Source organism: Lytechinus pictus, chromosome 12 (assembly GCF_037042905.1).
Source record: "Lytechinus pictus isolate F3 Inbred chromosome 12, Lp3.0, whole genome shotgun sequence".
In the NCBI taxonomy this organism is placed as follows: domain Eukaryota; kingdom Metazoa; phylum Echinodermata; class Echinoidea; order Temnopleuroida; family Toxopneustidae; genus Lytechinus; species Lytechinus pictus.
This window is the reverse complement of record NC_087256.1, coordinates 14,403,490-14,413,455: the sequence shown is the minus strand read 5'-3', so window position 1 is coordinate 14,413,455 and position 9,966 is coordinate 14,403,490.

Sequence of the window (9,966 nt, the reverse complement as noted above, 5' to 3'; positions counted from 1 at the left end):
TTGCTTTACTGATACCAGCTAATCAGGTATAACAATAGCAACAGCAAAATTTCCTTGCGTTCATGTTTTAATGTGTTATTTACAATGTATCATTGTAATCTGCAACTCCTGTAAATAGCTTAGCTTGTGGTAATGTTTAAATGCTCTCGAATTGTTGCAATATTAGAATAGCAGTTATACTCATTCCATCTCGAATAAGTAATTTCAGTGTACTAGGACTCATATTTTTAATATTTATTTTGAATAAATGAAATGTCATATTTGCCATTTGATAATATGCATTGCAATATTTGCAATCAGTACTAATACATCTAATTTTAGGGGAAAAGTGAACTAATTATATTTTTCAGTGTACTTCTTGATTCTAATTACAAGTCATTCATATTTTTGACTGAAAATAATTTTAAATATCAGTTGATTTAATAATTCATTTAATGAAGAATGGTAAGTCTAGATTTAGATTTTGATTTTCCTGTGACAAAATTTATTGATTTGGTAAAAAATGAAGTTTATTACCTCGATTTGAGTTCATATTATTAATATGATTTAAAAAAAAAACTGAAATTTTAAAGTACAGTACATGAATATGTAATATCCATTTTCTATCACAATGATATATTCTTGTTAAAGATACTTTTTGTATGGTTGTGTTATGTTTTGACTTGAAATACACACATGTTTGTATGCAAATTTATTACATCCCGTCCACTGCTACTTAGTGTCATAATCTATCAGCATTTTTGATTTATTATATTTTTCAATATAATAAATGAATTATGTTTGCTCTATTTGTACTAATATTTGACATATTATGTCTAAATTTATGAAAAATTTAGATTTTAGTTTGACGATAGTTATGCAGTGTAGGTTATTGATAGTACAAAAATAAGTTGTTTGATATTTTGTGTGAAATAAAAAATCTATATTATCATTCAGATGACTTCTATGATGGCAGAGATGTAAAGGCATGTTCAAGTAAAATTTAACATTTTGGTGCCTTAAATCACCCATGATCATAATGTTTTAGATTTGAAAAATTAGTCAGCATATGTCATTATTTGATGGCTACTTCAACAACTTGGCCAAGTCTGATTTTTCACTTTTATGTGATTGGTAATGTTTACAATGAAATAACATCTCTCTGCCAAAAACAACATTCAATTAACTTGTACTTTAAATCTAGAATGGACTTTGGAGCCATATCATTAAAGATGTAACATATATATATATATATATATATATATATAAATTTTTTTTTTTTTTTTTTTTCAATTTGAACATTATTTTCCACCGGTTGATAACCATAATAAATGTCTTTATATTACCCATAAATCTTGATAGAAATAGTAATAAATCTTTATAGAAATTCATTGAAACAGAATAAGAATTGGAGTCAATTGAATAAGTAGTTGAGTCATTTTGCAATTAGTGGGGTAATTAAACAATTTGAAGAAATCGAAAATATGGATAAGTGATTTCTGAAGCAAATGATAGGGGGAATTGACCTCTTTGAGTGTAATATTTTATCGTGATTAAGTACGATTATGTCTTTTTTGTAAAAAAATAAAATAAATGGGTTGACAATAAAATAAAAGAAATAAAGGAGGTTATCTCTGTCAGATATTCATGGAATTCAATGAAAACAAAGATGTTAATATAGAGATACATAAAAAAAATTGTAAGTATTATGGAGGTTTTCGCAAGTACCTTGTATTTTGAAGGAATAAAGCTAATTTGGTCATACCTCATCAGTTTTGTTTGCCCCAAAGACTTGATTCAATTTTATTGCATATTCGCTTTATTAAAAATTTCCTGATTTTCTTTTTCATATTGACTATAAAAAGGTCCAATTTCAAGAGGAATAAAAAGGAATGATTATTGGAATCTTCATTCGTAGCATGGGTTATGATAAAACTTACAATTCACTTTACAATTTTGCATATCGAATCATATATTGATAACATTTTGTAATGATTATATAGTTTACATGTAGCAATAGAATGGAGTTCTTCTTTGTTTGGGGTTTGTCATTGCTAAAGAGACATAAAATGTGAGTTACATTTGCAAAGATCCCCCATTATTCATCCAAACTCCTTGATTAATGATTTTGTCATCTGAAATATTTCTGTCCAAAGAAATGTTTTTCAATCATTGATACCAATTACCTTAACCTTGTGCTTGGTATTATCCCTCAGTGGTGACATTTTGGAGAACCACCGGGAATGTATCCCAATTTGATTCTGTTTATATATTAAGTCCTATAATATGTTTTTCTGTATGTCCCATTTGGTGCGATTCGCAAAATAAATAATGCCACCATAATATTGTGAATTCCTATACCATTTGAGTCAGAAAAACGTGACACCTCACAAACACCCAAGTTAAAGAAAAAATATATCATGAACGTATAATTATTAACTATGGCTGGAAAGAGTATCTTCTCCCAAATGATTTGATACAATATCTATGTGGTATGTCTTTACGCTTGGATAATTAGTAGGTATTGCAGTGATGTAAATTTTGACTAGCGCCGTTCTTAGTAGGGTCCATGTCCAAAGTAAGGCATGAGTGCAATGAATGAATCCAGATGCCAATGATGTCAAAATCCTACATGAGATAGTAAACATAATATTTGTTAATCCATTTTCAATGAACTAACTTGAGAATTGATACTAAAATGTGTTTATGAAACAAATCTAATGTAAAATTGCTGAATAGGTGTTTTGAAATTGATTTTAATGCAACCCTTGTACGATTATGACATCATTGACATTTGGATTCATTCATTACAGCCATGCCTTAATTTGGCTCAAGTCAAAATTTGCATCACTGCAAAGAATACTTCCTGGTCAGCGTTAACACATACTACATAAATATGGTATCAAATTATTTGGGAGAACATTCTCTTTCAGGCCATATAATAATTATGCGTCCATGACACATTTCTTACTTTAAATTGGGGATTTGTTAGGTGTCAAGTTTATTTTTTTACTCATTCGGTATACATGGTATAGCGACATTAAAGCAGTGTGGGGTCTGCTGTTGATAATGAAATAATTTGTTTTTAATTAATGATAATTAATGTATATCATAATTATAATAAGACAGTAAACACACCCGTTATTTTTGTAGAAATGTCGTTTAAAATTGTGATTAAAACGATGGTATTTTTGCGAGTCGTGCTTTGGTCAAGATTCTGGCATTAAAGGAAAAGGACAAGTCCACCCCAACAAAAAGTTAATTCGAATAAAAAGAGAAAAATCCAGCAAGCATAACACTGAAAATTTCATCAAAATCGGATGTAAAATAAGAGAGTTTTGACATTTTAAAGTTTCGCTTAATTTCACAAAACAGTTATATGCACATCCTGGTCGGTATGCAAATGAGGAGACTGATGACGTCATCCACTCACTATTTCTTTTGTATTTTATTATATGAAATATTCTAATTTTCTCATTGTCAAGTGAAACAATTAATTCCTCCCTGAACTTGTGGAATTAGCATTATTTAATACTATGATTCAGTCGAGTTGGTCCTTATTGTCAAATATGTAACAAATGAAATATTGTATAATTCAATAAAAACAAAAGAAATAAAGGACATCATCGACTGTCTCATTTGGATGTCACTGAATTGTGCATATCACTGTTGTGTGAAAAATAAGTTTAACTTTAAAATGTCACAACTTATTTTACATCCGATTTTGATGAAATTTTCAGAGTTATGCTTGTATTATTTTTCTCTTTTGGTTCAAATCAACTTTTTGTTGAGGTGGACTTGTCCTTTAAGGCAAAATTTACGAGTTTCATGAGAGATGGACACTTGCTCCTGCGACATTTGCTCCGGAGGGCAAATGGTTAGAGTTAGGATTATAATAAGAGTTTTTGGTTCAGAACAAAAAGGATCAGGGTTTATTTAGTTTTGGAGCTTAGCTTTTTTGTTTGGCTTAATGTACAGGTATTGAAACGGAGCAAATGTCATAAAACCATACAAACATCCTCCCAATTTTAAAAAAAGTTTTATAATTTTCATATTCCAAATAACTTGTTCATTGAGCGAGGCAAGCTAGGTGGCGACTGCTCACTTTGCTCGCCAGACTCGATGTTGATTTGGGGACCTAGCCAAGCCAGCTAGAGGCTTAATATTGGTTGATTATAAGAAAAAAATCAAAAAATTGAAGCAAGATATGAATTAATTGTCTGGTCGACACGTACAATTCATGTAATGTTAATGGCTTATAGTTATGGTAATGTTTTTGGTTATTCATTCATTGCCCTTCGACAAATCACAAAAAAATGGATAAATAAACAAAAACATTGTAAGTTTATATTTTTAAGAAGTGTGACATGAATGGTACATTGTAAACGATTGCATAACAAATACATCAAGAAGGAGAGATTATGCTATTTATTATTTTTCTATTTTATGTGTTCATGTCTTCTTTGTAAAAGGGCTGGTAGTCCCATGCCCGGGGGGGGGGGGGGCACTCAGTATATAATGCGTAGTGGGTATGTGCCGCGGAGGGGACCCCCATTTTTACACTCAAATTTCCGTTCCAAGGCATAGCATTTTTGTCTTATTGAGAAAAAGAACAAAGAAAGCCGCTCCAAAGCATAGCATTTTCTTCTTATCGAGAAAAAAGAAAGAAATCCGCTCCAAAGCTTCGCATATTTTACGTTACGACGTTCCAGCCGTATTGATCTGCTACAATGAGCCGCAATTTTGGTGAAAAGCGGCCGCAGAGCGCTGTCCGACCATCGCATCTGCGCTAGCGCAACCGGCGCCCGTGCCGCCGGGCTAGCTGCATGCACGTATGCCCGTTCCATAGGTATGAATACGCAATCACAGTACGCAGGCGACCCGTTCCAAGGACCCCTGTTTTCACAAACATTTGTCGTTCCGAAGCCCGTTCCGAGGACTCTCCTTTTTACAATAAGCCCGCGCCAAGGCCCCCGTTTTTTGTCTCGCCCGCGGCACATACCCACTACTTTTTTGGTCGAGTGCCCCCCGGGGTCCCATGCATGCCAGTGGTCTGCTTTACAAGGGAGCCTTGTTGAACAAAATAATCCACATATTGGAGTATAATCATAGCATACACAACTAACATATATTACAGAGAAGAAACAAGTGGAACGCCTCTGGCAGTCTCGCCTGCGTTACGCGATTTGATATTATACCTGCAGTGCTGACTTTGAAAAAGACTATTAAATAATTATTCATAAAAGAAAACACTTATGTGGTAATAAAATAATAATAATAATAATAAACATCATTTATATAGCGCTTATCACAAAGAATGTCTCTAAGCGCTTAAGGAAAATACATAGGAAGACAAGAAATTTCAGCTAAAATCAAATTATACATGTTAACAGTTGAAAGTAGACAGTTGAAGCCGCATATGCTAAGGATGATCTATTTAACGAAAAGATGAGTTTTTAACATAGATTTGAATTTGTCAGTTGAGTCTGCTTGTTTTATGCTCTGAGGAAGGTTGTTCCAAAGTTGAGGGGATGCTGAACAAAAAGATCGGGAACCATAAGACTGGGTGTTGATGGCAGGAACTTTTAAGAGTGATTTTTTGCATGAGCGCAAGTTGCGGGAGGGTGAGTATTCTGATATTAATTGTTGAAGGTAAACTGGAGCTGATTTTATCAAACATTGGAAAGTAAGCAAGAGGATCTTAAAATCAATTCGTTCACGAACCCTTAGCATATGAAGCTCCCTTAGCAGTGGAGTGACAGACTCACGTGAACGACATTTAGCAATAAGCCTAGCTGCTGAATTTTGTATTCTCTGCAGTTTGTTAATCTGTGTATCAGGTAGACCATACAGAAGACTGTTGCAAAAGTCAATGCGAGACATGACCAGTGCCTGAACAAGCCTCTGGGTGGTCTCTTTTGTAAGAAATTGACGGATGCTGCCGATTTTATGCAATGCAAACGAGGCAGATCTGCATACGTTGTTCACATGGGTCTTTAGAGACATATTATTATCAAACATGACCCCTAGGTTTCTAGCAGCCGCAGAGCATTCTATATTAGTACCATCAAAAGAAATATCGCCAATCGGACTACAAGTCCTATGCCTACTCACAAAGTGTAAACATTCTGTTTTACGTTCATTTAACTTTAATCCATTCTGTATGGACCAATTCTTAATGTCTGTAAAACATGCACTGAGTCTTTGTAGCGCCACAGCGTGGTCCTCCTTCTTCAACACTAGGTAAATTTGAGTGTCATCTGCATAAGTCATACATGATATTCCATGGTGTTTGATGACATCATCTAAAGGAGATGAGAAGAGTGTAAATGCTATCGGACCGATGACGGACCCTTGAGGTACTCCGAAGTTAGAGAAGCTGACAATCGATTCAGAGCCATTAACAAAAACAGACTGGGTTCTATTAGCGAGGTAAGAACGAAACCATTCCAGAGCTGAGTTGTCAAGTCCAAATCTTTCATGTAAACGACTTAGAAGGGCATCATGACTCACCGTGTCAAAGGCTGCAGAATAGTCCAACAACAACAGAATCGCTTCATCGCCTTTATCGAGGGAAAGAAGGATATCGTTCGAAACTCTAAGCAAGGCAGTTTCACAACTATGATGCGGTCGGTATCCTGACTGCTTCTCAGAATATAGATTATGCTCAGACAAATACTCCTGGAGTTGTTTTAACACAAGTCTCTCTACAGTCTTTCCCAGGAACTGAAGATTGGAGACAGGTCTGTAGCTCTTTAGATCATCAGAACTCAGTTTTGTGGACTTCAAGAGTGGAGTTACATGAGCATGCTTGAGTGAATCAGGAAAATGACCATTGATGAGGGAAGCATTCACAATAGCTGTTATAACAGGAGTTAACTCATTAATGCAGTTCTTAAGTAGCCAAGTAGGTATTGGGTCGAGTCGAGTGGAAGTTGAACGAGATTCTTTGATAACTCTGTGAACTTGGCCCTGTGTTACAGGAGAAAAAGCATTAAACCGATGATGGGTGCTTCGAAAATTGACGTGGTCGAGATTGCTCGATGGTAGACTCTCAAGGGACCGTACAAGGACATCAATCTTCACGCTGAAGAAATTTGAAAAACGATCAGCAAGAGATCGATGTGGGTCATCATCTGATGGTAGGACTTTCCTTGCTGAGGTAGACGACAAACGATCAACTCTTTGAAAAAGCTGATGAGCATCACAGTCGTCAAGTTGTTCAGAGTAATACTCTGTTTTAGCCTCGGCAAGTTGGTTGCTATAGAGACGACATTCATCCTTCAGGATCTGGCGGTCGATTTCTGCTTTGGAGTGACGATATCTTCTCTCTAGTCGTCTAACCCTCTGCTTACTTTTCCGAAGATCGTCAGTGAACCAACGTGAGTGAGGCCTTGTAGTTACACATCTAGTAATCAGAGGAGCATGCTTATCAAGTAGAGCTTGTAGTACCATGTTATACTGAACAACCTGCTGTTCAAGGTCATAAGCAGGTGATCTGTAAAGTTCAGATTCTAGAATGTCCGCACGGAAAGCTTGGATGTCAATGTCTTTCAGTTTGCGAAAACTGATCTCAATTTTGATTGAATCCGGCTTCTTGACGTTAAGTTGGCAGCTGACAGATGAGTGGTCAGAAGGAAGAAAGTTTGATGATGACACATTAGAAATTACATCATCAGATGCTCTTGTAAGAATCAAGTCCAAAGTATGACCCTTCCGATGGGTAGGAAAGTCAATGTGCTGGATCAAGTTGGCAGATGAAATCAGGTCCAGAAACAAAATACTATGTCCATTTACCCAACATGACCTTTGACCATGATCATGTGACCTCAGAGATGTGCAAAACAACTCGATTACCCTTATATCTATGTTTCATGAACAACATGTGTAGATCCATAAACTTTTTAAGTTATGATGCCAATTCAACAAATACCCCAACACGGCCAAAGTTCATTGACCCTAAATGACCTTTGATTTTGGTCTTGTGACCTGAAAATCGCACAGGATGTTCCGGGATACATAATTGCTTTTATGTCTAAGTTTCATCAACTAGATTCATACAATTTCAAGGTTATGATGACGATTCCACAACTACCCCCAACATGGTCAAAGTTCGTTGACCCTAAGTGACCTTTGACCTTGGTCATGTGACCTGAAACTTAGCCAGGATCTTCAATGATACACTATCACCCTTATTTTCAAGTTTCATTAACTAGGTCCATACACTTTCGAAGTTATGACGACATTTAAAAAACTTAACCTTTAGTAGGCGGCAAGTAGTAAGAATTCCAAAAATTTTCTGTAGAATCTGAGTTTTTGTGCTTATCCCCCTATTTTTAGGGTGCTGAATACGAATCTGCTTGTTGCCAAATTTATAAATGCCGTCTTCGACCGTTGTCATGGCAACGGATTAATTTATCAAAAATTGTATGTATTCCCCTGTAAATGGTAGATAAACATGATATAAATTAGCCAATAGATTGATTTCAGGGTTCCAATTAAATACAAATGAAATTCAAAAATATTTAAGATCATCAAATTGGTTCCAATTGGCCCGTTGCCATGGTAACGGTTCATTTTTCCTCCAGAAAAGTAAAAATTTTGATTTAAAGTTGTAGAATCTGTTTTTTGTTTCATTTTCCCTGCGTTTAGGGTGTTAAACATAAGAGTGGTTTTTGCTAAATGTATAAATACACTCTCATTCCATTGCAATGGCAACCAAATAATACCTAATTTGGTAAAAAAAAGAAATAACATGGTAAAAAAAAGACAATGGCGAGAAATACAATAAAAGCGACCTACATGTAATCTACATGCGTTGGGTTTTTCCCACTCATTTATAATAAAAATTACATAAGCGTTATGCATGAGTTTATTTGAATGATAGAAATTGATGTTGCCTTGAGAATGCTTGAATTTAAAGATAAATATCATTATTGCAAATGGCCCGTTGCCATGGTAACATCTTATTTTTCTCAGAAAAGTACAAATTTTGATAAAAACATATAGAGTCACATTTTTTTCGTTCATTTCTGCTAAGTTTAGGTTGCTAAAAATAAATATGCTTGTTGGTAAATATGTAAGTACCATCTCAGACCATTGCCATGGCAACCAAATACCAACTTATTTGGTAAAAAATAACATGTTGAAAAAGGTAATGGTGGGATGTACAGTAAAAACGAACTAATCTACATGACCAAAACCAAAAACAAACCAAAATTACGTAATTATTCTGCATGAATTAATTAGAATGATAAAAATTGATGTTCCCTTGGGAACGCTTGATTTTATTAATAAATATCAATGTTGCAAATTGCCCGTTGTCATGGTAACGGCTCATTTTACACCAGAAAAGTTTTAATAAAAATATGTGGAGTCTGATTTTTCTTTTCCGCCAAAGTATACACGTAGGCATGGGCGGAAATCACAGGGGGGACGTGTCCCCCCTACTCAAAATAGTAGGGGGGACATAATATCAAATGTCCCCCCTACTATTTTTGGTCTTTAATGATGGTAAGAAATACATCATTCTAAATCGAAATAAAACATTTATTTTGGGACGAGATGACCTGACTTTGGCGATGATAACCTTTTTTTTGCTTGTCAAATTCCCCCGCCCCTTGACCCCATAGGCGGATCCAGGAAGCCGAAAGGCCCCCCCCCCCTTGGCGGAGCAAAAAAAGGGAAAGAAAGAAGGAAAAAAAGGAGGGAAAAGAGAGGAGAAACGGAAGAGAAGAACGACGAGTGCATAAGATAAGGTGAGGGGAAGACTTGGAAAATAAAAAGAATCTTTCGTGCCACTATAAAAAAAATTCGCTCGATCTTCGCGCTCGCATTGCCTGTTGGGTGATTTACATATCTTGTTCAATATGGAGTTGGAATATCAAGTTTGGAACTCCAATATACAAAACGTATTTCACCTCGGAAATCGAACTTTCACTATTTTGTATAATTTACAAATTGGTTTTTAAAAAGTGCTCTGTAAAA